Below are 26,996 nucleotides of genomic sequence, written 5' to 3' on the forward strand. Positions count from 1 at the left end.
AAGGGGGGGGGGGGGGGTGAAAACTCGCAACCTCAGTCGGAAAGGAGGCTCTACCGAGCCTGGGGACGTGCCGAGAGCTTGGGCAAGACGATTCGTGTTCGTGTCCGAAACTCGCTCACGTAAGGAGGGTTCTCAGGAACTGCCTGATCTGAGAGTCCGCTGGGGAAAGCACTCTTTGACACGGAGAGGAGGAGGAGAATATCAGCCAGTGAATGTGCGTTAGAAGCGGGGTTAGACGAGTACACTGCACGACATGCATTGCATTGGCAAAAATCAGATCCAGTAGAGGGAAAGATTGGGGTGACTGGTCTGACAAAGGTTAAATGGGAGTGTTTAAATATGAGCCGCTAAAATTTTTGCTGGAAATTTCGTTATCTGGAATCGTGGCAACAACATGCCAATTCAGCAAAAATTCTGGAATTGGTAAAGTACTACAATCATATAGGCTCTTTATATGGGACGAATGCATATGCCTCACAAACAAAAAGATCTACAAGCTCTTTATCGCAAACTTAAAGGTTGGTGAGAAAATGAACAGCTATTTGATGGTGTACTCATTTTATTGTATTCTGATTTTCGACAAACTCTCCCCCTTATACCATGCTCTAAACTAGCTGATGAACTTAATGCATGTCTCAAATGGTCAGTGTAATGTCAACCAGTACAGAATTTGTCTTTGAAAACAATATGCATGTGCAATTTTATTTTTTTGGGGCACACTTTTGTTTAAATCTGTACCAGAACTAATACATATAACTAATTATTGTAGTCATAATTCTCTAAGAACTACCACATTTGCGCTATTTACAACTGTTATGTTTGGTTTGTATTTTCCTATATAAATAGGGCAAGCTTCAAGGACACGTTTGTGAATCATGGTCGCCAGGTAGCGCTTGGGAGAAGCCGAGAGCGAGAGATCGCGGACAGAGATAAGACAGACAGCATGTATTGTTCTTGGAGAAAAAGGGGGGGGGGGGGGGGGGGTGGTTTACCGGCAAGGTTACTAGAGAGAGGGGTTTACCGGGACCACATGGTCATCCAGTGTTGCCAGCTCTGTCTCATTCATTAAAGATAGCAGGCGCGTGCCTAGCTAGGGCTTTCAACTGTTAACAGAGCCATTAGGCTCATTGTCACCCAGCAGAGTATCAGCCCTGGAAGCCCGGGACGGTCGGAATCCATTTTGCATCCAATAGAGCAGTATTCTTATTTTATTGTTTATTACATCAATTGATACAGTAAGGCACTAATGACCTAACATATGTGAAGCAATAATTCTGGAACCAATTCTTAATTAAACTGGTTCTCTTCCCTACGTGTGTTTCACTCGGTAAGCACCTGCATACATATGAAGGATGATGTGGAGCTACACGTCCTGCTACACAATTCCTCTATCTGTGGTGGGTTCTTCCCAGTCGTGACATTATATATTTACAATATATTACCTTTTCATTTATTGCACTAACGTGCGTTTTTAATTATAAAATACAGCACATTCAAATCTTTCACAATCACATATAAATAACACACTTTAAAGACTATAAGCATGAATTATATTAGAATATATATGTTTTTTTTTTAACTTATTGAAGTTATAGGGCCTGACTTTTATTGTAATATTAAATAATATGACATTAATAGATAAATGCAAAAGTATTCTTATTAATTAAAGATATTTTAATATGTATTTTTGGAAAGAAATATAAAAAAACATTATACATGCCGAAAATTGCAAGACATTGAATATGAACTGGAATGTGAAACAGATTAAAATAGAATAATTATATAAACGTATTATTATATAAATCTATATAAAGTCCCAAGTTAATTAGAATTAGAGTGACCTATGTCGTTCATAAATGTTTGTTCATATATATCGTACTTCTAGGAAAGATTTTTTTAAAGCCAGTTGCCAAGAAATATTTTATAAATTTACAAGAAGATTATTATAAATATGTACAACATATTATTATTGTAATTTTTTATTTTCATAAATAATAGTGAATATTTAATGTCGCGCTAACTGGTTTAGACTGACTTTTGTACAAGCATAATTTTTTATACCACGGAAAACGTAATAGAGTACCTACTTTAAAATAAATGATGAATTATTGTCGCGGGCCATTCGCAGCTGGCGCTGCGCCGGGTGCCGAAGGGTGTCGACGGGGATCAATGAGCAGGCTGGTTTTCAAGAATTGGAATGGCTATTGTGAGAGCGACATTGTTCGAGGGTCGGGCCACCCTCCTCACCTGTACCCCTCGCCAGTAACGTGGGCTTGCCATAAGGTGCCAGTTTACAAATATCTGTGATTTTAAATGAATATTTCAGTTACATTAGAAAAATATCGCGCGTAACTCACTCTTACACGTGATAGAAAATAATTTTTTTTGGCAATTCTAACCTCTATTAATAAGTATAGAAGATAATTATCTAAAATAATCACACAATTAAATGTTATATTTAGATTTTCATGACCCCAACTACAGCATTAAAAATTATATTTATAATTTCTAGGCCTTTTAAAATGTATATCTTCTATAAATTGTATCCTTAAACACTTTTAAAATGTTTTCTTATTACTACTTGGCAAAATCATTTATACAGTGTATCAACTAAATAACACAGTGCACATTTTATTTAATTTCATTTATTTTTAAAGTATTTAATAATTCTAACATTTCGGCATTTATTACAAATGTTATTAAAGTAGGAACAATAAACATGAATTAAAATATTATGACTCATTTACAAATATACTTAAATATCTGTCACAGTTCAAATACTCAGACCATAAGTTGTTTAGTTAATATCAAAACTAAGATTAAATTAGTCGTTAATATAATATTACAACCTTAGATTATAAACATATGTACTGCTACAAAGTAAAAAATGTATGTCACACACAACTTTTGTTTAAACTTTTTTAAAAATAATTTATTCTAATTTGTGCTTAACATATTTCCTCGTTCGTGGGGTCATAGATAATTATAATGTGGTGTATGATTTAGTAATATATTTGGTGACAGATAATTGACTTTTAAAAGACGGGTTCCTACTGTCGCTTCCTTTGAAAAGGTTAGGAAGCAAGAATATTATCAATTCAGAACAATGTTTCACAAAAACGCTGCATTAATATTCAGACTTTAAATAATACTTCCATCGCTCCTGAAGAAGTTTAATAAAATATAAAGTGGAATGCCTCAATTTTCCAGTATACAATCCAATTAAAGTTTCATATAGATTACAATCAAGGTAAGCATACACTGAACGAACTCCAAACAAACTACCTGTGACTTTAAAATTTGTTTGATACTTATTTCACATATACGGCATTCAAACCCTTAAAATATTTTTGCACAGTTATATAATATGCGAACATGGAAACTATATAAATATTTTCTTATAATCTATAAGCCTATGCCAGACTAGATGGCCAGATTAGACAAAACCAGTTGGATTCCAAACCTTAAATTTATTGACCTTATTTTACCTGAACCAGAAACGAAATACTAAAAAAAGGGCTTATCCAATCACAGCCAATTACATCAGACCGTATATAGGCTCGAAGACAAACGGAAATTCTGCGCATTCATTTGGTCGCAAGCTAGAATGCAAATATTTATACTTTTTCACAGTGTTAATGATTGAAAGGCAGTTATTTGGGCATGTCCCTCTGCGATTGTGAGACAATGCAGCATAGATTGGTATTTCAGTTACAAACCTGGCCAAAAATATATATTTTTTGCTTTTCGTATGGAGATGCATTAATTATTCAAATAAAAGCAATCAGTTTCAAAAAACTCGTGAAAGTTATACGTATGCATACCTGTAGCTCTTTACTCAAGCTTAACCCATATATATGTAGTAACGACTGCGTTGTGGTCCGCGGACGGCCAGGTGGCTTGAATTGCCGACGTGTTTGACATGTTCAGAACAGTCTAGTCCGCCCTCCTCGCCACTGGTCTACGTCCCCGGCAGTGCGGAGACCCAGTTACACAGAGGGCCGGGTTGGCAAGGCCAGCTTCAGAGGAGCCGCCTTGCTGACTGAAAGCGGCCCAAATTACTGACGCTTCACGCATACCAGTGCGCCCCGACGCTTGTTCTGGGCCATTCGGCAGCGGTACCCCTTCGCCCTGGCTCCTTCGTGCCACGTCATTTTTCCAGCAGCATCTCGGTACGTCGACGTCTAAAACCTTCGATAAAGCCAGAAAGGGTGACAGTGGAGGACCGTCCCTATAAAAGGGAGGAGTGGCGTAGCGAGAGTCAAGAGTGGTACCGGGGCCTTCTCCCTGGTATAGGGGCGACAGCGTGCGATAGTTTGGAGCAGTGTGCGTTGGCGAGCGAGAGTCTCGGCGAGACAAGAATATTGAGTGCTGGGGCGACCCGGCGACTGGCGACAATCGTGCGATAGTTAGAGGCGTGCGACAGCGGTGGTGCGGAGTCGAGCGAGGGCTGCGGCAGCGGCGCGACGACTTCAGGAGCTAGCAGCGACTACTTGGAGCCGACCTCCCTCTGCGAGTGGGGACTGGGCCGGCGGCGCGGCTGGTGGCGAGAGCTGGAGTGTGTGTGAGTGAACTGCGAGACTCGATAGAGCGGAACAGACTTGTATATAGTGCGGAGAGCAAAGTGTAAATAGTGAACAATAAAACAGTATTTAAACAATTAATCTTTTAATTGGGCTATTCCTCTCGAACCCACTTGGTAGGATCGTAACAATATTATACTGCCTACATACTGGATTGGATATATAACAAAAAAAAGTCGTAAAATAACTTAAAAATTACATATTTAATAAATAAATAGACACTCGTTAACAAAAGATATAACTTACATTTCATCATCATTTTAACTATCATCAAAAGAACCAGCTTGTTTTTTAAAAAAACTCTAAGACTTTCTTTGATATTGTCTGCCTTTTTCTATTTAAGTTAGATTTCATGCCAGTGAAAATGGGTCCGAAGGTAACGCGAGCGATTTAAAATATCCTCATTAAAGTCCAACCTGGAAAATGTTCTGGAGAAGCTTTCTCTGTACTGAATAAAACGTTTATTTCTCGCTTCGGCTGCTTATTCCGACAACTGACTATTCGGAAATAAAGCATGCAATGTGATCCTCGGAACATGAGTTAATATACTGTGGACTATTGATGACATAGGTTGCTAGGCACACAATTCTACATAATATTATGCAATATTTATGGTGTACGTACCAAAATTTTCGACACTTATATCAAAACCCAAAGATATCACTTTCAATATTATTTAAAATCGGAGAATATATTCAAGATCTAGCCCTACAATGGCAGCGGCCATCCGAAACTTTGTGGTTCTGGTTGGAGACTTTGTCTGGAAGTATACTTATTAGCCATATCTATATTGCCTGCGGCACGATGACCCAATTGCTCTGCGTAAGTTAATTCATCTACAGGAACTTTCTTTCTGAGCTCCATTTTTTTCCCGGTGCTTTGATTGATCACTCAAATCATCGAATTATTTATACGGTCGCCATTTCAATGAAGAGACTGGGGCAGCAGGTAAACCATTTCTTCATTTAACCAGTTTTCAATTTTTTTTTTCAAGAAGCTTTTTTCTGTACTGTTGCACAAGGCCCATTTTAGCTTGTGAAAAATCTTAAAACTGTTAATGATATTTGTAAGATCCGATAATATCTTAGAAGGGCACTTAATAATTTCAGCTAATGTATATATTTTTATAATTCTTAGAGCTTTACATCAAAGAACCTGTCTGCACTTCATCTTATAATAGCTTGCAGTTGTTTTTGATTTGTATACATCAATGAAGCCAGAGAACCTAAAAAAATTATAAATAAAAAATAAAAAATCATTATCTGATATATTACGTCATATTTACCTTCGTGTTTCGGGGCCCAAGGCCAATGCTTATCATTAAAGTTGAATTTTTGACTCAAATACCAGTCTGTATGATGCCAAGCTAGTAGAGAAAGTAAATGAATCAAGTTGTGTCGATTAACAAGATAAAAAAATCTGTTCTCGCTAATAAATTGAAAAGCAAACCTCGTTTTAGCACATGTCGGACTGTTAATTCCACCCAGACGCCAGATGAATCCGAAATATTTCTGGATCTCTTCATATAGGTATCTAATGTGAAGTCAGTACATGCGCACGAAGGTTAGTTTTCACTTAATTTCCTACATAATCTAAAAGTGGCAATCCAATCCTAATTTAAAAAAAAAAAATTACAGCATAAAGGCGTAGGTACATTTCAAAGTTCCTGATTATTCTGTAATATTCCAGAAACTTTTATAAACTTATGGCACGTTAAAAAAATTACTTTATGTAACATTATATAATATGTTATTAAATACTCCAAACCGATAGATTTAATATTTTCTCATTTTTCACAGAGTGAAAATTATTCAAATGGTTTTAATTTAATGCATCCAGCATTGAAGAACTTAGAACGATTTTACGTATTATGCATACTACCTTAGTTGTTAATTTTCTATACATTTTTACTTTGGACTTAGGTTTGGATAATATTAACAATGTTTAAAATACAATACAATTAGTAAGAAAACTTAAAATATTTTAGTTCCATCACTTCCCATTCTTAATCTAATAGTTCCTTACATAAAGAATATTTTAGCTCAAGTTTTTGGATCATGTTTATGATTCTTTAATAGATTATTCTGGATTTGAGAGTATTCCCACTACATTTTTTTTTGTCTTTCAACCCTTGTTATTTTCACCCCTTGAAGAAATTGTTGGCAATATAAACATGAGGTAGAAAAAAAATTAAGAAAGTATTCAATCGTGTTCATAGTGCGTAATTTGTAGAAAATATTTTGAGGTTTTACAGTAACAAGAAAGTTTTTAACATGGTACAGATACTATCATTTCAATTTTTTAATTCTCTCCGTGTTTTTTATCCACTAGCGGCAAATTGGTTTATAAAAAAATTTTCTGACAATAGTCTTAGATAAAAATTACATCTAAGATTTACAAACAATTCAAACGGATTCGTTGACATGCCTACTAAGGGAGTTATGAATTTCTTTTGTCCTTCAAAGCTTGTTTCTCCCCCTCCTTCCTTTTCAGTAAGGGTTGGTTGTATTAAACATTATTTTAGAACACAGTTTTTGGTATTACTCCTACGTTGAAATAGAAGCAATATTTGTCATATGTTGTAAGAAATAACCATTTTTCTGTTTTTCAAAAAACGTTGCCCATTTATACCCGTTGGGTGGAATTAACTAATTTGACCGATATTTATCATTGCCATTTTTTATACATTGGTTTGAAAGTTATTTGTTCAAAATTACGATAGCTATCATGTCCATATAAAATGGAATTTATATAGCTATATAAATATATAAACTTTTCAGTTACATACGGTTTTGGGGTTATGGACAATGGAGCATAACATTATATAATAATTTTCCAGTAGTCAGACCGTGGCAACATCTAACAATGGGTAAAATAAAAATAAAAACATATATGGTTTTTATTTTTTGCATATAATATTTATGGTTTATATGCTATCTATTTCCAAGTAAATAATTATAAAGCGTTCATATGAAGAAACAATTTACGGCATAACATATTTATACAATCAGAGATATTAAAAAATAGGGCGACTGTGTTGAATGCATCAAAAAATGATTATGCACCTCACTGAAATACTGCTTTACTTTGGTAACGGTTGTTTTAGTAACAATAAGTATTTTCCGGCCAAAGAAATTTGTTAAAGTAATAATCACACATTAACGTTTTTAAATGGTTGTTGTTATTATTATCCTTTTCAACTAAGTTTAGGAGCTTCTCATATTAGACTGATTCATGTTTTATGTTCTATTGCTTGGAGAAAAATCTCATAATAAACAATAAATTATCCATAAACATCTTCGCAGCTGAAGTATTACACAAAAATTAAATGTCCAAATTCAAATACTTTTAATTAGTTTCAGTTCATTAATATGTTAGCTGAGAGTTTTTCAATCTTTTCTAAGACTATGGGTATGTTTTTGTAAAACAAAAATATATTTGCTTAATTTTCAAAACTGTATAGGTATATATTACCCATAATTTTCTTTAGTTATCTTTCTTTCTAATATATGAAAAATAAGTAATGATTCTTTCAGATTATCATAATTTCTTAGTAATAAAATATTGGCTAAAAATTTATGGATTCCGAAGACACGTGTCTAAAAAGTGTCTTATAAGATACAGCGATATGAGTAAATCTTTTGTGGAGTGTCTGAAGATATGGCTATGCACATAAAATAGATTTTGTGAAAAATGTACATAAATTTAACACAAATATTTGTAGAAAAACTAGTAACTGGGTATTACTGAATTAGTTAGTTTCCATCAGTAACAAATAATTTTTACAGAGTTAAAACTTCTTAAGTGGCTAAATGAACATTACACCTAAATAAAACACGTTGGTTTTAAAATGTAATTTTTGGCAATTTCATATAAAAATTAAAAATAACAGTGTTCATTGCTCAATTAATATTATACATAATACAGAATCATTAAATAACAAGAGAAACCAGACCAGTATGCTATCCTTTAACGAACTGAAGACTGTAAATGAAGAACTGTCTGCCTCGCACCTAGCCTGAGAGGTTGGTACAAGCTCATTTCCATCTCCCAAGCACACTGTGGCATTGGCGGGGAGAGGGTGTGAGTGACCTTCCTAGAAGGAGCTGGCAACAGCAGCCTATCTCCGCCAACCCGCGCGTCATCCGCTCCCTCCTGCTTCCCCCCACCAACATCATGTGCTGGTAGCTCGCTTCCTCAATGTTTCGATTACAAAAAGTGATGCTGTCCAGAGGCTCCCACAGGATTTTTTCCCTGGAGGGGGGGGGGGGGGGGGGGGCAAAGTCAGTTGTTTCATAATTTTATACTCTAAATATAGAAATTAAAAATTATTCAGACAATTTTTAAGGAAATATGTCTGTTTATTAGTATTCTTCACATATTCATTAATCAGCACTAAAGTTGTTAATATGTAATGTTAATTTTTCATCAAATTGTATGTGAAACTATTTTCCTATCAAACTCGCAGAGAGGGCAACTGCCCCTGGGTACTGCCCTCCCCCTTGTTGGCATCACTGATGCTGTCGCTTTGTTTTCAGATAGAGTATCATACTCGCGGACTTTTTTTAAAGAATTCAACTCAGTCAAAAGTGCAGTCGGGCCCTTTAAGTGATTAAATGAATAGCCTGAAATTTATGATATGTACTTTGAAAATTATATCTCATCATATAACCATCTTTAAGGAAATATTTAAACGTTTGAAACCATAGCGCCATTAAGGTCTTCAAAATCTATAATATAGTTTTTGTTTCACAATTTGATCACAAAAATTATGTAAATCGCATGAGTAAATGTATTACATTTAAATTACTATCCCACCACCACAATGAGTTTGGCTGAAGCCCGGCCTTTATTATTTTAATACTATTTAATTTAATTTAACCGATAATATATATCCAGAATATTTCCTCTTTTTAAGTTAGATGTAAAAATATTCATAAGAACTTTAAACATATTATGTTAAACTAAAAGTATCATTTTGCCTTATAATTATCATAAACTGGAGTTACAACTTAATGTGACTTAATATTTTTTTTTAAAGTAAAGTTGTTCCAATCAAGACAGTATACCACGTACGTATCAAAGTTCTCATTTAATGTTAATGTACACCTCGTAGAAAAAATGTTCTTTGTTAAAAACAGTAGTAATATACTTAAATATATGTCGTTTGAGCACTGTAAGTTTGACATGAATATCTTTCTTTAACAGTTACATTTATTTTAACACGTTTGGATTGGTATCACACAAGATCTCTAAATTTCTAGAGTATGCCACTGTACTTTAAGTTGACTACCACAGAAGAGTTATGAATGTTTGATTTATTTCTCAGGTTCAGTTTTAATGTATGTGAACAAAAAGTCAACCAACCTAATAACAATAATAATAATTTTAATAGTATCGTTCACCAGTGCAATTGCAAGAAGATGCTACAAAGCATAACTGAAGCTTGCTGGACATACAGTTGCATTATTTCTCAAATATTATAAATTATGGTAAAATACGTATTCAGGGATGACATGCACATTTTTAGAAGCTTGACATATATTTCTACGAGACAAATCTGACATAATATTGAAATATTAAGTGATTTTTCAGACCAAGTAAAAAAAATACGTGTTTTGCTGTCAGTATTTTTTTAACATGCTAATACAATATTCCTAGCTAAATTTTTCAATACGTTAGTCAATCATAAAAGTTACTCAAATTTTAAAGATTGAAACATACTGGTTATGAATAATCACAGAATTTATAGTCCATGGATACATATAGTATAAAAGCTAACATGAAGTTTTACACAAATTTTCAGTACAATAATATAAAATAAAAATATCTGACAAAAGTGGATATTTATTTACATGAATTGCACCTCAGTGAATTTTTCATTGTCATAAGATAATATCCGAAGAGGTATGATAAAAAAAAATTCTGGTGTAGATATTTCATTAATTTTCTCTTAGTTTAAGCAATATATATTAAATTTAAATTTTAGTATGAATTCAGTAGTGATGTTGTATTATAGATTATACCTAGTAAATATTTGTAAATATATTTTAAACCTTAAAAAAAAAAAAAATGAAAAATCATAGCCAATCTATCGCTGGTCCAAATGTTATTGAATCTGGTAGTAAAATATGGTAGTTTTCCGTATGGCACAATTCCGCCTCGCCTCTTTGAAACAGACGGAAAAGTACCATACTGAAAAAGTACCATACTTAAATATATAATTTATAGCTGCCACAAATGTTTTTGAATCTAGTAGTAAAATATGGTAGTTTTCCGTATGGCACAATTCCGCCTCGCCTCTTCGAAACAGACGGAAAAGTACCATACTTAAATATATAATTTATAGCTGCCACAAATGTTTTTGAATCTTGTAGTAAAATATGGTAGTTTTCTGTATGGCACAATTCCGCCTCGCCTCTTCGAAACAGACGGAAAAGTACCATACCGGAAAAGTGCCATACTTTAAAAAGGACACGTGCTGCTATCTGGCGTCATTTGAGTTAACCGAAGACACTGTTGGAGTTGACAGCGCTGTCTACAGGCGAATTCTCCACACTATTCTGAGAACAGAGGCGTTGCAGTCATTCCATGGAGTGTTAAAAAAAAAATGGCACAATTCCGCCTCGTCCTTTTTCAAGTATGGTACTTTTCCAGTATGGTACTTTTCCGTCTTTTTCGAAGAAGAGAGGCGGAATTGTGCCATACGGAAAAGTGCCATACTAGTATGGTACTTTTCCAGTATGGTACTTTTCCGCGCCCCCGGCATTATTCATGTTTATTTATGTTGCTTCCAGTATAGAGCGCGCACACTAGGGTTCTGCGAATATTCGAAATTTCCGAATTCGAGTTCGAATTTTTTGATATTCGATTCGTCAATTCGAATCGAATTCATTTTACAATAATTCGAGTTGCAAGATCTGGCCCGGATACACTAATATAAGACATCCCCCCCCGCCTCCAATGTTTTAAAGTAATGTAAATAGACGATTACATCTCTCACTTACAACAATTATACAGCGAAACCCCTTATTTACGTTACCGTTATTTACGTTTTCCCGTTATTTAAACCATTTTATTTCTGTCCTGTTTTAACCTCATTTGATGTAATGCAATAAATTCCCGTTGTTTACAACGCGCCTATTGCTTTACGCAGTTTACGCCGTTCGTTCTGATAAAACTGCATACTAACTTAATTAATCCTATTACAAAGTAATCTGATGTTTAAATCGTGTTTTAAAAACGTTTTTTAAAGTTATAAACTTCATCTTTAACGTCTCGGGAGTCGCTTTATACCGCTTATAAAACGTAAGCAGCGCCAGTTTGGTTGTGTTGATTCCTATATTCCTGTATAGAGTGCGCGCACGTAGTCCAAGATCGATATCGATAGCTCGCAGACTGCATGCACGCGTGCGCTCTGTCAGGAACGATCGTTATGCGCAGGGGGGGCCGCTCCGGTTGCTCGCGCGCTATTGGTTGGTAGTGTACGACGTCACTGGGGGGACAGCTGGTTGGGTGGAAGTAATGCCGCGCAGCGACGGTAATCGCCGGAGCTGAAGTGCGATTAAGTTATTTCTCTGAACTACATAAACATTTTACTTTCAGAAGCAGATATAGTAGCAAAAACAATGATTCGCAACACATGTATTAGTTTGTAGATAATATTTATCGAGAAATTACTTCTGTGTTGATAGATGTTTTAGTCCAATTTTTGAATGTAAATTTGCAGTTTTTTACTTGTAAAAAGAAAAATTTGTTAATTTAAACGTTAAAACGTTAAATTAACGCTTAGTTTAATTAAAGCTTAAATCTCAATGAATTATCACTGTAAAAGAAAAAAAACATCGTAAACTGTTTTATTTCTGCATGCATACTAGCTGCTAATATAATGCTAATACAAATTATTAGGCAATGTTCCCTCATGCATTTTTATTGTCAAATCTACGCATACCATAAGCATAGTGTTTCAAATGTGAGTAGGCCTAGTAGTACTCCAAAAGTTAATGGCAAAAAATTTGATACAACAATGCAATTTACACTTTTCCAAGTGGTGTTTTATACACATTATGTCGCAATGTAAATTTGTATTACTTACATAAATATAATTTTATGAAGAATAAAAAAGACGGCTCAAACCGTGTTTCCGTGACATTATTTATACAATTATAAAGTCTCTAAAAATCATTACAATTAGCTTAGTACATGCATCACTCGTTTGTTTTAATACAAAAAAAATTATTGCATCACTTTAAACATGTTACAGACGACTAAAGATGACAATGTCATGACATTTCACATTACCTTTCGCATACAGGCGTACCCGAAGCTTCAACCGATGTCATCCTCAGGCGTTGCTGATCACTCCTAATCTTTAGCAGATGATGATAATGATGATGATACCCATAAGCGGTTTTTTTTCGCTGCATGTTTTTTCAAGGCTTCAATTTTCTTTTTATAGTTTAAATGTCGAATGCGAATGAATGTTCTTGTTTTCACAAACAAATGTAAAATTTTTCTGTTTATTTCAGGGAATTTCTCTTGCAGCAAAGATGTCATTTTTTTATTACGTTTGGGCTCTTGGATATGTATGACCCATGAACAGCAGCAAATACGACTTCGAACTGCATTACTTTATCCAACCACTCGGGTGAAGGTATCGTGAGTACTCCTCTTGATATTATTGAAAGCCAATCTCGGGGTGGACTGGTCATAGCACAATTTTCACTTGTTAATCCTAAACATGGGTCTATAGATCGGCATTTGAATGCTATGTATCCAGCTACATATTTAACTGCATCTAGTGTAACATCTGCACAAAATACATTTTCTGGAAGGTCATTAGGATTTTCGTCCACCAATAACTGCACAATTTCAGTTTCATCATCTGTTACAGGATCGCCTTTGATGTCACTCGGCACATTTTCCACAACACTGATGCAAAGTTCGTTCGTTAGGAACTTTATGAATTCGCCTTCTGTGTCTAATTCACTCTGTTCAGAAGGTCCCATACTTATATCTTCTCTCACTGATGCATTCCTGGATAGAGGTACATCACTTGCATTTCCTGTTAGAATTAATAGGTGAATTCTATTTCTCACTTCTTGTTATAAAACATTCCAAAGCCACGTAATCTTGAAAAAAAATTTTCCAGACAATCTTGATTTAATCTAGATGTGAGAATGTACTTTCAGGGTGTCTACTGACCCTGGAAAACCTGGAAATATCAGGGAATTTTGTAATCAGGGAAAAATGAGGGAATTTTTTTAAAAATCAGGGAATTTTTGTTTGGTAGGTTGTAGTTGGCAATATACGTTTTTTGTTTATTGATCAGCTTGCATTGACGTGGCATCATGTGTATCCCCTCCCATTTTTATTTTTGAATGGCAAATAACGAACAGTTCCCACGTCAAAATTCTTTTATTTACCATCGGATTCGGAAGTGGCATCAAATCACGTGATACAATCTGGTTCAAGATGGTCTGTTATCCTGCTGACATGACGTGCTTCCCACGTTCAGATTATACCGATAGGTGCATTTAATTTTAAGTATTGTTAAGATTTGCCTCGGGGGTTCGTAAAGGATAGCCCAATTAAAGATTTTTATTACACACACATTTTATTTATTACCACTACTTGTCACTTACAATTAATCTTCTAAGATGGCAAATAATTAACTACACTTAAAGAAATGTCTATTCCCCAGTCACTCGTTCCACACACCTCGCTGGGCCGCACCTCTGGCGCAACTCTCGCCGTAGCACCCCTCGTGGGTCTCCGCCGCGGGACTCCGTCGCCGCACTCCGCCGCCGCCGTCACACCCTTCACCGAGATCCCACACGACGACTCGCTCGCAACTTCACTCGGGACTCCGCCGCGCCCGCAACTCTATCGCCCGGAAACTCCCGACTCCACTGAACTCACTCACTCCCTGCCCTGGAACCTTCGTCCAAGGACTTCGCCACTCTGCTGCACCCGCGGCACTATCGCCCGGAAACTCCGCCGCGGGAGAACTCCCCACTGAACTCCTCTCGAAGGTCGGCCCAACCTCCTTATATAACCCTTGGGTTCCCGTCCAGAACAATCGGGCATGTCTCCGAGATATCGCGTAACCTTCGCCGTCGAAATGCCCAGAAACGCGTCGTGAGTCCTCTAAGGACGCGGCGGCTGCTCAAAGAACGCCGATAAACGCAACAAGCATCGGGTTCCCACAAAACGCGCCGATAAACATGTCTAAGTCCTTTTATTGCGCAGTGCGGCCTCTTTTAAGTAACTCGATCTGAGGCAGGAGCGCGCTGCGACGGTCAGGATGTTGCGAGACAGTATGACACGAGATACCAGGGAGAGGATGCAGGTGGAAGGGGGCGCAGACAGGCCGAACGAGCGCGGCGATGCCAAGCACTGCAGCCAAGCGCGATCGTAACATTGCCCCCTCCTTAAACCTGTTCGTCCCGAACAGGTAATGCATCTCCTCCTGGAGGTCCCCATGCTACTCGAAGTTTAGGCCTCCTGCCTTTCCTCCATCGCGGGCTGTACAGTCTCACCAGATAACCCTCTCTCTCATTAGATGTAGCTTCTCTTGTCACCCGGCGACACTTCTGCGTCGCAGATGCCCCATGTCGTTCAGCCAGCTGCCCGAGACGGGCTGACCGATGCCTTGGACGGACCCGATACTCTTGAGTGCATTGCTTATTGCCTTCCAACAGTTTCCTTGTTCCTTCCCTTTTTCTCTCCATTTCTTCTCTCGCAGCTACTTGTTCGCACAGCATTTCTTCCCGGCTCTTCTTCGTATCTTCTTGGTTACTCGTGCCCTCTTGGTTCTTCTGTGTCTCACCTGGACTGCACTTAGTTTCTCCTTGTACCCTCTTCATGACTCCTTGTGTTCTCATTTTCTCTTCTCGGTATTTCTTCCCCTGTTCTTGGTCTTTCTTCACCTCTTCTTGGTCTTCCTGAATCTCTTCTTGGTCTTTCTTCGTTTCTTCTTTGCACTTCTCTATCTCTTCTTGACTCTTCTCGGCTTTTCTTCAGCTTTTCTTGGCATTTTCCCCTCTCTCTTTCATCTTTCTTCGTTTCTTCTTTGCACTTCTCTATCTCTTCTTGACTCTCTTCTCGGCTTTTCTTCAGCTTTGCTTGGCATTTTCCTCTCTCTCTTTCGTTTATCTTCATTTCTTCTTTTTCAATGTTCCTTACTTTGTAACTCATCTTCACTACTTCTGTTCTTTTCTTCAGCTCTTCTTTCATCTTCAAGTCCTGGCTAATTTCCTCTTCGCTGTTCTCTTCGCTGTTCCCCTCTAGGCTGGTCTCCTCTTCGCTGGTCTTCTCGTCGCTGGTCTTCTCTTGGCTGTTCTTCTCTTGGCTGGTCTTCTCTTGGCTGGTCTTCTCTTCGCTGGTCTTCTCTTGGCTGGTCTTCTCTTGGCTGGTCTTCTCTTGGCTGTTCTTCTCTTGGCTGTTCTCTTCCAGGTTTATCTTCATTTTGGTCTTCTTTTCATTCTTCATTTCTTCCTGGCCATTCTTCATTTCATTCTGATCCTTCTTCATTTCCTCTAGGCTATTGTTTGACCCGCTCTTCGTTTCTGGATGGTCCTTACCCACATTATTTTCACTATTCACTTCTTTCGCAGAGTTCTTCATACTGGTTCTCCATGCCCTCATGTCATTCACCATTTCTTCCAGGAGAACCCTTATCTTCCTGATATCTTCTACAATTAACTCTTCAGCAGCCATCTCTCTCTAAAGAATTTATTAATTAAACAACCGAAATAATTTTTTTTCTAATACTGTTCTTAATTTTAAATGACCTAGCCGAACCTTCTTATTAAACTAACAATATCTCTATAACATTCAAAACTAACACTGACTACAGTATACCAAAATGTTACGATTTGCCTCGGGGGTTCGTAAAGGATAGCCCAATTAAAGATTTTTATTACACACACAGTTTTATTTATTACCACTACTTGTCACTTACAATTAATCTTCTATGATGGCAAATAATTAACTACACTTAAAGAAATGTCTATTCCCCAGTCACTCGTTCCACACACCTTGCTGGGCCGCACCTCTGGCGCAACTCTCGCCGCAGCACCCCTCGTGGGTCTCCACCGCGGGACTCCGTCGCCGCACTCCGCCGCCGCCGTCACACCCTTCACCGAGATCCCACACGACGACTCGCTCGCAACTTCACTCGGGACTCCGCCGCGCCCGCAACTCTATCGCCCGGAAACTCCCGACTCCACTGAACTCACTCACTCCCTGCCCTGGAACCTTCGTCCAAGGACTTCGCCACTCTGCCGCACCCGCGGCACTATCGCCCGGAAACTCCGCCGCGGGAGAACTCCCCACTGAACTCCTCTCGAAGGTCGGCCCAACCTCCTTATATAACCCTTGGGTTCCCGTCCAGAACAATCGGGCATGTCTCCGAGATATCGCGTAACCTTCGCCGTCGAAATGCCCAGAAATGCGTCGTGAGTCCTCTAAGGACGCGGCGGCTGCTCAAAGAACGCCGATAAATGCAACAAGCATCGGGTTCCCACAAAACGCGCCGATAAACATGTCTAAGTTCTTTTATTGCGCAGTGCGGCCTCTTTTAAGTAACTCGATCTGAGGCAGGAGCGCGCTGCAACGGTCAGGATGTTGCGAGACAGTATGACACGAGATACCAGGGAGAGGATGCAGGTGGAAGGGGGCGCAGACAGGCCGAACGAGCGCGGCGATGCCAAGCACTGCAGCCAAGCGCGATCGTAACAGTATTTATGGATGCCCTCAACGTAAACTGGACATTTTTGTTAGCGTTGAAAATACATATCACAGACACTTTTGGTGAAGATTCACCATCGTTGCTAGAAATTGGTAGCTGTGGGCTTCATACGGTCCATGGTGCTTTCAAAACTGGAATTTCTGTTACACAATGGGATGTTTTTAGTTTTTTGAGGCACAGTTACTATTTGTTTAAGCACATATTTGCATGGAGGGCAGATTACATTAGAATAACTGGATCAGAGCTTTTTCCCAAGAAATTTTGTGCAATCAGATGGAATACTGCAGTTGCTGAGCGTGCCATGAAAACGTTACCCCACCTAAAGAAATTTGTTAGTGAAGTTTCTATTTCATCTCTCTCTTTCAGTGTAGTGAAATGTGCTCTTGAAGATAATCTTCTAAAAGTAAAATTGACATTCTTCCATTTTTTGGCATCAGAGCTGGAATTGTTTCTCACAATGTTCCAAAGTGAAGCACCCATGGCACCTTTTCTCTATGATTCACTGGTTTTATTAGCTTTGGCAGGAAAATTTTGAAACCAGAAGTACTGAAGAGCTTTAGGGAGAAACACAATGTATCTCAATTGGATGTAGATAACCAGGAAAATCTATTGACTGCTAACAATATCAAGTTGGGTTATGCAGTACGCCATGCCATAAAGAAAGAGAAAGTACCAGAAAAGTCTGTCCTGTTACAGAAAAATGATAGGACTTGTCTAAAGGTTATGGTAAAAAAACTTCAAGACAAAAGTCCCCTGAAGTACAATCTTACCAAGGGAATTTCCTGCTTATGTCCGTCTGTGGCTTTAAATTCGGGTGTGAGGAAACAGCGTGTGAAGTACAGTTTAGAATGTTGTCTTCAAAACAGGTGGCTATCAGGACAAGAAGCTGATAACATTGAGTGATCATATCAGTTGGTATGTTCCTCGCAAGATTCTGCAGCACTGTTCTCGTCTTTTTCTCGAGAAGACGGGCGCCTTGATCACTTGTGGATGCTCATTCTTAAGGCATATACAGTAGCTGCCAAAACAGGCCTTCAAAAGTTTGTGAGGATGGTGTTGGTACTTTCCCATGGAAATGCATCATTGGAAAGAGGATTTTCAGTGAATTCTAATCAGCCGACTGAAAACTTGCAGGAAGAAATACTGATCGCACAAAGAAAGATGAATGACTTTGTTCAACATTCTGGAGGTGTAGAGCAGTATGTAAGAAATGCTAGTTGTAGGCGTAAGGAAGCCCTGCAAACAAAACAAAAAGAAAAGGAAGCTACAGACAAGAAGAAGGCAGAAAAAAGAAGAGTTGAAGAGGAGATCAAGGCATTGCAGTTGAAGAAGGCTCGAATGTTGGATTTGGCTCGTTCTGAAGTAAGTGCAATAGACGCAAAAGTTGAGTCACTGCGAAATTGATGGGAGCTTCCTTTTACTAATTTTTTTTGCAAAAGGAAGTGTGTGAAATATTTTTAGCAGCATGTTTTATTTGCCATCAATTGAGTCACTTTGGCCACGTTTGGAAGAAGGTAATTATTTTACTAATTTAAGTAAGTTGAAATACTTTGAAACCCGTCAATGTAATATTATGCAATTTTTTTCAGTTTCTTGGAATGTCGTAATTATTGTGTTAAAGAAAACCTGGAAAAATTCAGTTTTAGACCTGGAAAACCTGGAAAAATCAGGGAATTTAATTTACTAGATCTGGTAGACACCCTGTACTTTGCGTCGTGTTGTTTCATATCCTCATACAGCCCCATGAGAGATTTTATGGAAATAATAAAACCCTTCTGGAAAGGCAGTAAAGTATTTCTGTTACCCTAACGTAATTCTGGACATACTTCCAAAAATCTTTTGAGTGTATTTTCTTGGCTTCGATGGTTAAGCCCATAGCCACTTCTTAGGGGTGCTTTCACATCCTTTGGGGTTCTCGAATTTAGTACATTGAATACGTCATTAACAAGTTCAACAAAATTGCATTCAATGTCCTTTTTTAGTACGTATTTGAGAGCCTGGGCTGTACGATGGGAAAATAACTGTGCTGCTATTCTGACATTCTGGCAAGAATGCCCAGACACAGTCAAATGTGTTTCACTTATATGATGAGTGATCGAAAGATCACACTTCTGATAGTCCAAAAGTTCTAACACTTTCTCTTTGGGAGCGTTCAAGTATTACGTAACGAATTTAGGGGGAGGGGGGGGGTCTTGTAAAATGTTACGATGCGTTACAGGGGAGGGAGGGGGGTTTGACCTACGCGTTACGTCACTTTTTTTTCCTTTTTTCTTTTTTTTAACCCTTCAGAACGGTCGCGTAGAGACAGATTCTTTCACACATTTTTTAAACCTTTTTTTTCTTCTCAAAATTTCAAATGGCATGATAACTTAATTTTTTTTTACCTTCACAAAATTGCTTCTGCTTGCTTTACAGGATTAGAGAATGTTTTTTTTAAACTCCAAACATAAAGCAAAAAAAAAAAAATATATATTATATATATATATATATATATATATATATATATATATATATATATATATATCAACAGCTGTGATAGTTTTTCTCGTCACTCCAGTAAAGTTGTTAAAACAAAAAATACCGCTATTCGGATAGCTTCGTTATACTTCGGTTGTCAACGTAGACTCCAATCGCCATATTAGAAATTATGTAGGTATTGATATTCACAATACACGGTTTTCTATGTGTGAGATTTTCTCTCATCACAACAGTAATGTTGTGGTACGAAAGACGATTGGTCTGAAGGGTTAATAAAAAAAACTAGTGAATTAAAATCTCCCAAGTTTGCAACCCTTTTCGTTTATTTTTTACGGGGGATTCCCGATTGAATTGTTCGTATTTTGTTCTCCCATGATGGCAACCCTTTTCGTTTATGTGCTTCAAGCACTTGGCCGACTGTATGAAAATTGACAACTACGATGTTTCGGCGGAATATAGAAACCCTGAAGATAGCTTGCAGGATCCAGCAGAACCTAATATGGCGTGGTATAGCGCTCACGTCCGTGAATCGGAATATTTCTTGCAAGTTATTAAATGTGCGGATGAATCCTGCTGTTCCCGCTTGAGGAGTGCATTAAAATCTGTCTTTCCAGAATCTTTTCTGCCGCCACCCTGCCCAATCCTTCAAACCACAAACAAGCTCGTGGTACCTAGTCAGATAGACAAAGGATCATGCAAGTTTTCGCCACTTCTTGTGAGGTTGTCTGTTGATCTGTCACCTCCTCTAGAAGGGTTTAGCAGATGCCTTACGATTTATTTTGCCCATCGGTACAATCCGACATAAAGAACCGAGTATGTTCAACCTGTGGGATTTATTTTACATCCCACAAGAGTGTGCACAATCGTTTCATGCATGGCAAGACTGCCCAAGACCTTCATGAAAGTTGAGTACGGCCACAGCGACTTGCTGCAAGAAGGGAAAATGAGCTACTCTGCATTGTGCGTCGCTGTGAAACATCGTCCGAGGATGCCGATTGGCTTGACGAAGACGAAGTTGATGCAAGCGGGTTAACAATTCCGGAACCCTCTTCGTCTGCTCTCCGGATGCCAGTAATGAAAGAATCTGAATTATTATAAATGAAATTTGTTATTTGATTTTAATAGCTTTATTAGTAAAACGCTAAAATAGGAGAATGCGTGAGAAGAAAAATGGCGGATAAAGCAAAAAGTGTGTAAGGGCAGGGCCAAGTCAGGAAAACGACGTAATTAAATGTATGATTGCTAAATGTACGATAGAGTAGTAATAATTTATTAGGACAAAAAAAACATTAGAAAGCTCTTGCTTTTAAAGCAAGACATTTCAAATGTTAATAAATAACATTAACGCGATTAAAACAATAACAAAGGTATTTTACTGACTTATTCCGGTACGTTACGCCACATAATTGTAACTTTAGGTAAAAATGGTCACTTGAAGTTACGTAACATTTTACTAGGGGGGAGGGGGGTACAGAAAAACGTTACGGCGCGTTACATGGGGGGGAGGGGGGGTCAAAAATATCAAAAAATTGCGTTACGTAATACTTGAACGCTCCCTTAAGTAAATTTCGTGCCGTCAGGTAACATCACGCCGTCGTCCAGGAAGTGGTTTCTAAGTAGCTTAAGTAAATGCGGCACATCAAACATGACCCAAACCTTCCTATTTGTGTGTGCCGGGTTTACAAAATAGGGCTTGTTTGTGTTTACACACAGCTCTTTCCACACTTTTGCATTCTTGCCACCCATGTCACATGTAACTGCAACTACATGTACGCCAGTGGCCTCCACCTCAATGATAATATTTTTCAAACATTCGCTGGTCATTTTAAAATCTAAGTCATAAAACACTGGCTGCTTCCACCGAAGGAACAAACCACGAATCATTGCAACTTGTACATTGTTGTGCGGTCCTAATATCATGTCATTTTTTGAATCGTAGCATATACGACTATCAATGTTCATTTCATGGAAGGTTAGCACTGCGATCTTGCCCATTTCGCTAAAAGTTGCTGCCTTGGCTTTCAACAGGCACAACACTTCGCTCAGAATTCCTGGGTTGCACTTAATATCTTTCGTCCATTTCTGGAGAGTTGACCGACATGGCAAAGGGAAGTTGCGTTTCCTTAAGTACATGTATGCTTTTTTAGACAAAGTTCTTAATGTTAAAGCACTCGCAATATCTTCTGCATGCCATATGACCCTTTTTTTACCACGTAACAAGCAACGAATTTGACCACGCTTAAAACATTTTGACAGCACTGCCTCCACTTTACTGATAGTTTCTTTTTTAACACGATTGGTTATTAATGATTCATTTTAAAACTTTTCGAAAACTTGGCTTTTTTCAAAGCTACTTTACACTGTTTTAAAGAGGCTTCAAGAAATGCATTTTGTTTTTCTAAATTATGCACCGTTTCCTTAAACTTGCTAATAATGTCCTTATCATTACTCTTCCACGAAGTTTCATCAAGGACATTTTCTGTATTAGTTTCTTGATCAACTTTCCTCATTGGGGAAATATTTTGTAAAGTCACAATAGCTCTTTTCCTTGTTTCTCTTCTGTCACAGCGTTTCTGGCGTTCACATTCAACCTAAAAAAAAGTACCTTTTGTATTTATTTCCTTTACTTACAGTTATAACTTTCATTCAAAACTATTTAAATTCTACATTTTTGCCAAATAAATGAAGGTACTATCCGTTTGTGCAATCTGTGTGCCAGCCTGAATAATAATTAGGGCCACGATTATATGGTGAATCACGAAATCGCGAAATTTTCCGCGAATTTATATGGAAAATGCGAAAAAAGTGATTTTTAAGAAAAACCTCTAAATAACACCGAAATTACACAATACAAGTCTCTTATATTTTAACGTGAAAAGCTTGATAGTCAAGACTTGCCCGGGTCCTGGTTGATAAGCTGGAAAAATTTCCTGCCTTGCATTTCTACATGCTTCCTCTAATCAGCTTTAGGGCGCAGTCTGGTCAGCGTGTGTGTTAGTGAAGCGGGATGATAAGAGTGATGCTCAATGGTAGTTCTAGAGGGGTAAAACCTCTAAGTGCAAGGCTCTGAACTGGCGCGCAGTCATCTCGTTCCCGTCAGATAACTGTGAAATTTGAGCGGTGACCGTAACATTATATGGCGGAAAAATAAAGATAAAGGTGTAATGCATTTCCCTCTGATACTTTCAAAAAATTTGTAACGGGTTTTTTACACCTAAAACTTCGAAAACATGCCGTTTAGCCATTTTATCTCAATAGAACCAGTTGGGAATTAACAAATTCTTAAATGCTTTTCGTAAACAGACTCCAGTCGGATATCTAGTGTTGTTTAGAAATCGCGTAGTTTTTTCGTGGCTGTGCGTGGCACACGACTGTAGTTGCCATGCGTCACACGTCAAGAATGTTGTCTGGCAGGAAGGGCGAGTATAGTTCATTTGCGGTAAAAATGAATACTTTTACGGCCCTGCTAAATTGTTTCATTAAAGTGTGGCCGGCAGGGCCACATTTTACTTGTAATTTATTTTTGTTGCTGGTCTCTAGTTTTATATGGTTTTTATTTCACGTATTTTTACGCCTTTTTTAATTAATGTTAATTTATCTGTAAATTTTTTTTAATTATATTTGTTTCTGTTAATTAGTTATACGCCGTTTGGTAGCTATCGATTATGAGTTTAAGAATATCGATTGTGTTTCACGTAAATACCACTTGGTGAGCGCCCGGCGGTTGGCTGACGACGTCAGACATTCGGCTTGCCGGGAAGAAAAAAATCAGCTGGGGAGTGCGTGCCGAGCGACCGTCGAGGACAGAGCCATGTGACGGCGCGGACTGGTGTGCCGGACGGCAACGGGCGACGAAGAGTATTGGGCTGGAGGCTCCACGCTGGGTGACAGGGCAATGGATTGCCCTGTGATACTGAACTTATCAAGGTAAAGAGAGGCCGCAATTTTGATTTTTACCCTCGTGGTGCTGCACTGGTTTTTGGCAAACCTAGTGAACTGTGTATTTTCCCATACTAAATTTTATTTGGACGGAACTTTTATTAGCCAGTTTGGTGAAGAGGCCCATTTGTTTTCACACGTTGTTCCAGTGTGGGATTTTTTTAAAAAAGGTCGCCCGTTTGCCTGTAGTTGTAATAAAAGTATAAGTTTGGAAGAAACGAACATTTTGGAATTTGTTTTTGAGAGTTTGTCTTCGGAATTGGCATACTTAAAGTTGCATTTAGCTAATATATCAGCTTGTGCAGTATTATTAAAAGTATGCGATCGGTATTGGACTACATGCGCAGCCTGATGTTGGTTGGTGCGGCCATTCTACGTTTTTATAAAATCATTGGCAAGTTAATAAAGAAGTAAGACTTTGTTTGAAGCTGATGATAAATACTTCTGTGGTAACATGGTTATGTTACGTGAAGAGTTTTTGCTACATTTCCCTTAAAAATAAGATATTTTTTTTTTGATCATCGTTCACGCCTTTGTGAATTCGTACCTATGGCCCGGCGTGGCATTAGACTCTGGAGTTGGTGAGGAAGGTCAGGAAGCCAGCGCACGCCTAGGATATTAACTTTGTTTTTTTGGCAAGTCTTTAGCAACGAACATCTGAAGAAAGACTAAACCGTTGATTGAGAGTTTAAGAACTTTATTTAAATAATTTGTTTGTACTTCAGTATTATTTTTGTAGATTTTTTATATATTTGTATTGATTGTCTTGTTTGATTTTTGGTATTAGGGCAGTCAGTAAATTTTGATATTTTATAGTGGCCACGCCTCGCGCCCTTATATATTTTTATACTTGTTGTTATCAGTATTTATATTTTTACGATTTTTTAAAGGTTATTGTTAGTATCGCAAATGGGGATAAGATGCTGCCATTATTAACGTCAGCTTTTGTAACTAAGCTTGTATGGTTATGTATAGTAAAAATTATTTTTGCAAATTTCTATTTTTTAATAACATACGTCCAAAGTCTTGCCTCTTGTTTGTTTAATGGTTACTCTACTATTATATCCTTTGAATTTTTTTGGCCTGACCCCTGGGCAGTGGTGTGGGGAATTTATATTGTTTAATGCCTGGTTTTAATATTTATTTTTTCCCTTCGCGCCCAGAGTGAGTCGGGGACGCAACCCCTCTTCCAATTAAGGAGGAAGAAGGGTTACAACCTGCGCAACTCTGCTTGGCAGAGACTTTGGACTTTTGCGATTTTGCTGACTTTTTTGATTTTTTTAATAATGGCAGTTTCTTGGATTTATAAACTTCCCAAAGAACAGGTTTACGCTAATTTGCAAGCTGCGGGAGCAGGATCAGCACCAGGAATTTTAGTGGTCTTTTAGATTTCCAGTGATGGTTTTGATTTTTTTCCTGTGAGGTTATTGTTTTTATAGTTCTTTGCTTTAGTTTGCAACCTTTAGTTATTGATTATTTTGAGAGAGAAGGTTTTGTCTAATACGTTTCGGTCTTGACTTTGGAGCTTGTTTGTTTTGTTTTGGCATACTTAGATCCCGTTTGTTCGGTTTGTGAGTTTAGTTTGTCTTTTCCGTTACTTGTTGGAAAATCCTTCTCTTGTTTTTTTTTTTTTTTTGAGCGTTGAAATTTTGACTGAGGCTTTGGAGGCAAGTTTTCCTTGTTGCAGGTTTGTTTGTTTGAGTTTGGGCTGGTTTGTTGGATTAGAAGTTTTTGAGAATACTTTGTCTCCAAGTCCAAGGTTTTTTTTTTGACGTTTTAGTTTTTTAAGATTGCTGTTTAAATTTTTTTTTTGTTCAAGGCGGAGGTTGTGGCCGGCAGGGCCACATTTTACTTGTAATTTATTTTTGTTGCTGGTCTCTAGTTTTATATGGTTTTTATTTCACGTATTTTTACGCCTTTTTTAATTAATGTTAATTTATCTGTAAATTTTTTTTAATTATATTTGTTTCTGTTAATTAGTTATACGCCGTTTGGTAGCTATCGATTATGAGTTTAAGAATATCGATTGTGTTTCACGTAAATACCACTTGGTGAGCGCCCGGCGGTTGGCTGACGACGTCAGACATTCGGCTTGCCGGGAAGAAAAAAATCAGCTGGGGAGTGCGTGCCGAGCGACCGTCGAGGACAGAGCCATGTGACGGCGCGGACTGGTGTGCCGGACGGCAACGGGCGACGAAGAGTATTGGGCTGGAGGCTCCACGCTGGGTGACAGGGCAATGGATTGCCCTGTGATACTGAACTTATCAAGGTAAAGAGAGGCCGCAATTTTGATTTTTACCCTCGTGGTGCTGCACTGGTTTTTGGCAAACCTAGTGAACTGTGTATTTTCCCATACTAAATTTTATTTGGACGGAACTTTTATTAGCCAGTTTGGTGAAGAGGCCCATTTGTTTTCACACGTTGTTCCAGTGTGGGATTTTTTTAAAAAAGGTCGCCCGTTTGCCTGTAGTTGTAATAAAAGTATAAGTTTGGAAGAAACGAACATTTTGGAATTTGTTTTTGAGAGTTTGTCTTCGGAATTGGCATACTTAAAGTTGCATTTAGCTAATATATCAGCTTGTGCAGTATTATTAAAAGTATGCGATCGGTATTGGACTACATGCGCAGCCTGATGTTGGTTGGTGCGGCCATTCTACGTTTTTATAAAATCATTGGCAAGTTAATAAAGAAGTAAGACTTTGTTTGAAGCTGATGATAAATACTTCTGTGGTAACATGGTTATGTTACGTGAAGAGTTTTTGCTACATTTCCCTTAAAAATAAGATATTTTTTTTTCGATCATCGTTCACGCCTTTGTGAATTCGTACCTATGGCCCGGCGTGGCATTAGACTCTGGAGTTGGTGAGGAAGGTCAGGAAGCCAGCGCACGCCTAGGATATTAACTTTGTTTTTTTGGCAAGTCTTTAGCAACGAACATCTGAAGAAAGACTAAACCGTTGATTGAGAGTTTAAGAACTTTATTTAAATAATTTGTTTGTACTTCAGTATTATTTTTGTAGATTTTTTATATATTTGTATTGATTGTCTTGTTTGATTTTTGGTATTAGGGCAGTCAGTAAATTTTGATATTTTATAGTGGCCACGCCTCGCGCCCTTATATATTTTTATACTTGTTGTTATCAGTATTTATATTTTTACGATTTTTTAAAGGTTATTGTTAGTATCGCAAATGGGGATAAGATGCTGCCATTATTAACGTCAGCTTTTGTAACTAAGCTTGT

The 26,996-nt window shown here is 37.8% G+C and overlaps 1 protein-coding gene across 8 annotated transcripts in view; it reads left to right on the top strand.

Annotated features, from left to right (window-relative positions):
* LOC134533294 (large ribosomal subunit protein mL39) overlaps nucleotides 1-26,996 on the top strand; it is a 191,545-nt gene that overhangs the window by 147,294 nt on the left and 17,255 nt on the right. Inside the window, exon 8 of one of the 8 annotated variants that reach the window (XR_010075293.1) lies at nucleotides 13,112-13,241. The exons of the other annotated variants lie outside the window; for them this stretch is intronic. The gene's annotated coding sequence lies outside the window, so the exon portion shown is untranslated. The remainder of the gene's footprint in view (nucleotides 1-13,111; nucleotides 13,242-26,996) is intronic. 8 annotated transcript variants of the gene reach the window in all.

The sequence above is a fragment of the Bacillus rossius genome, chromosome 6, assembly GCF_032445375.1.
Source record: "Bacillus rossius redtenbacheri isolate Brsri chromosome 6, Brsri_v3, whole genome shotgun sequence".
Taxonomy (NCBI): domain Eukaryota; kingdom Metazoa; phylum Arthropoda; class Insecta; order Phasmatodea; family Bacillidae; genus Bacillus; species Bacillus rossius.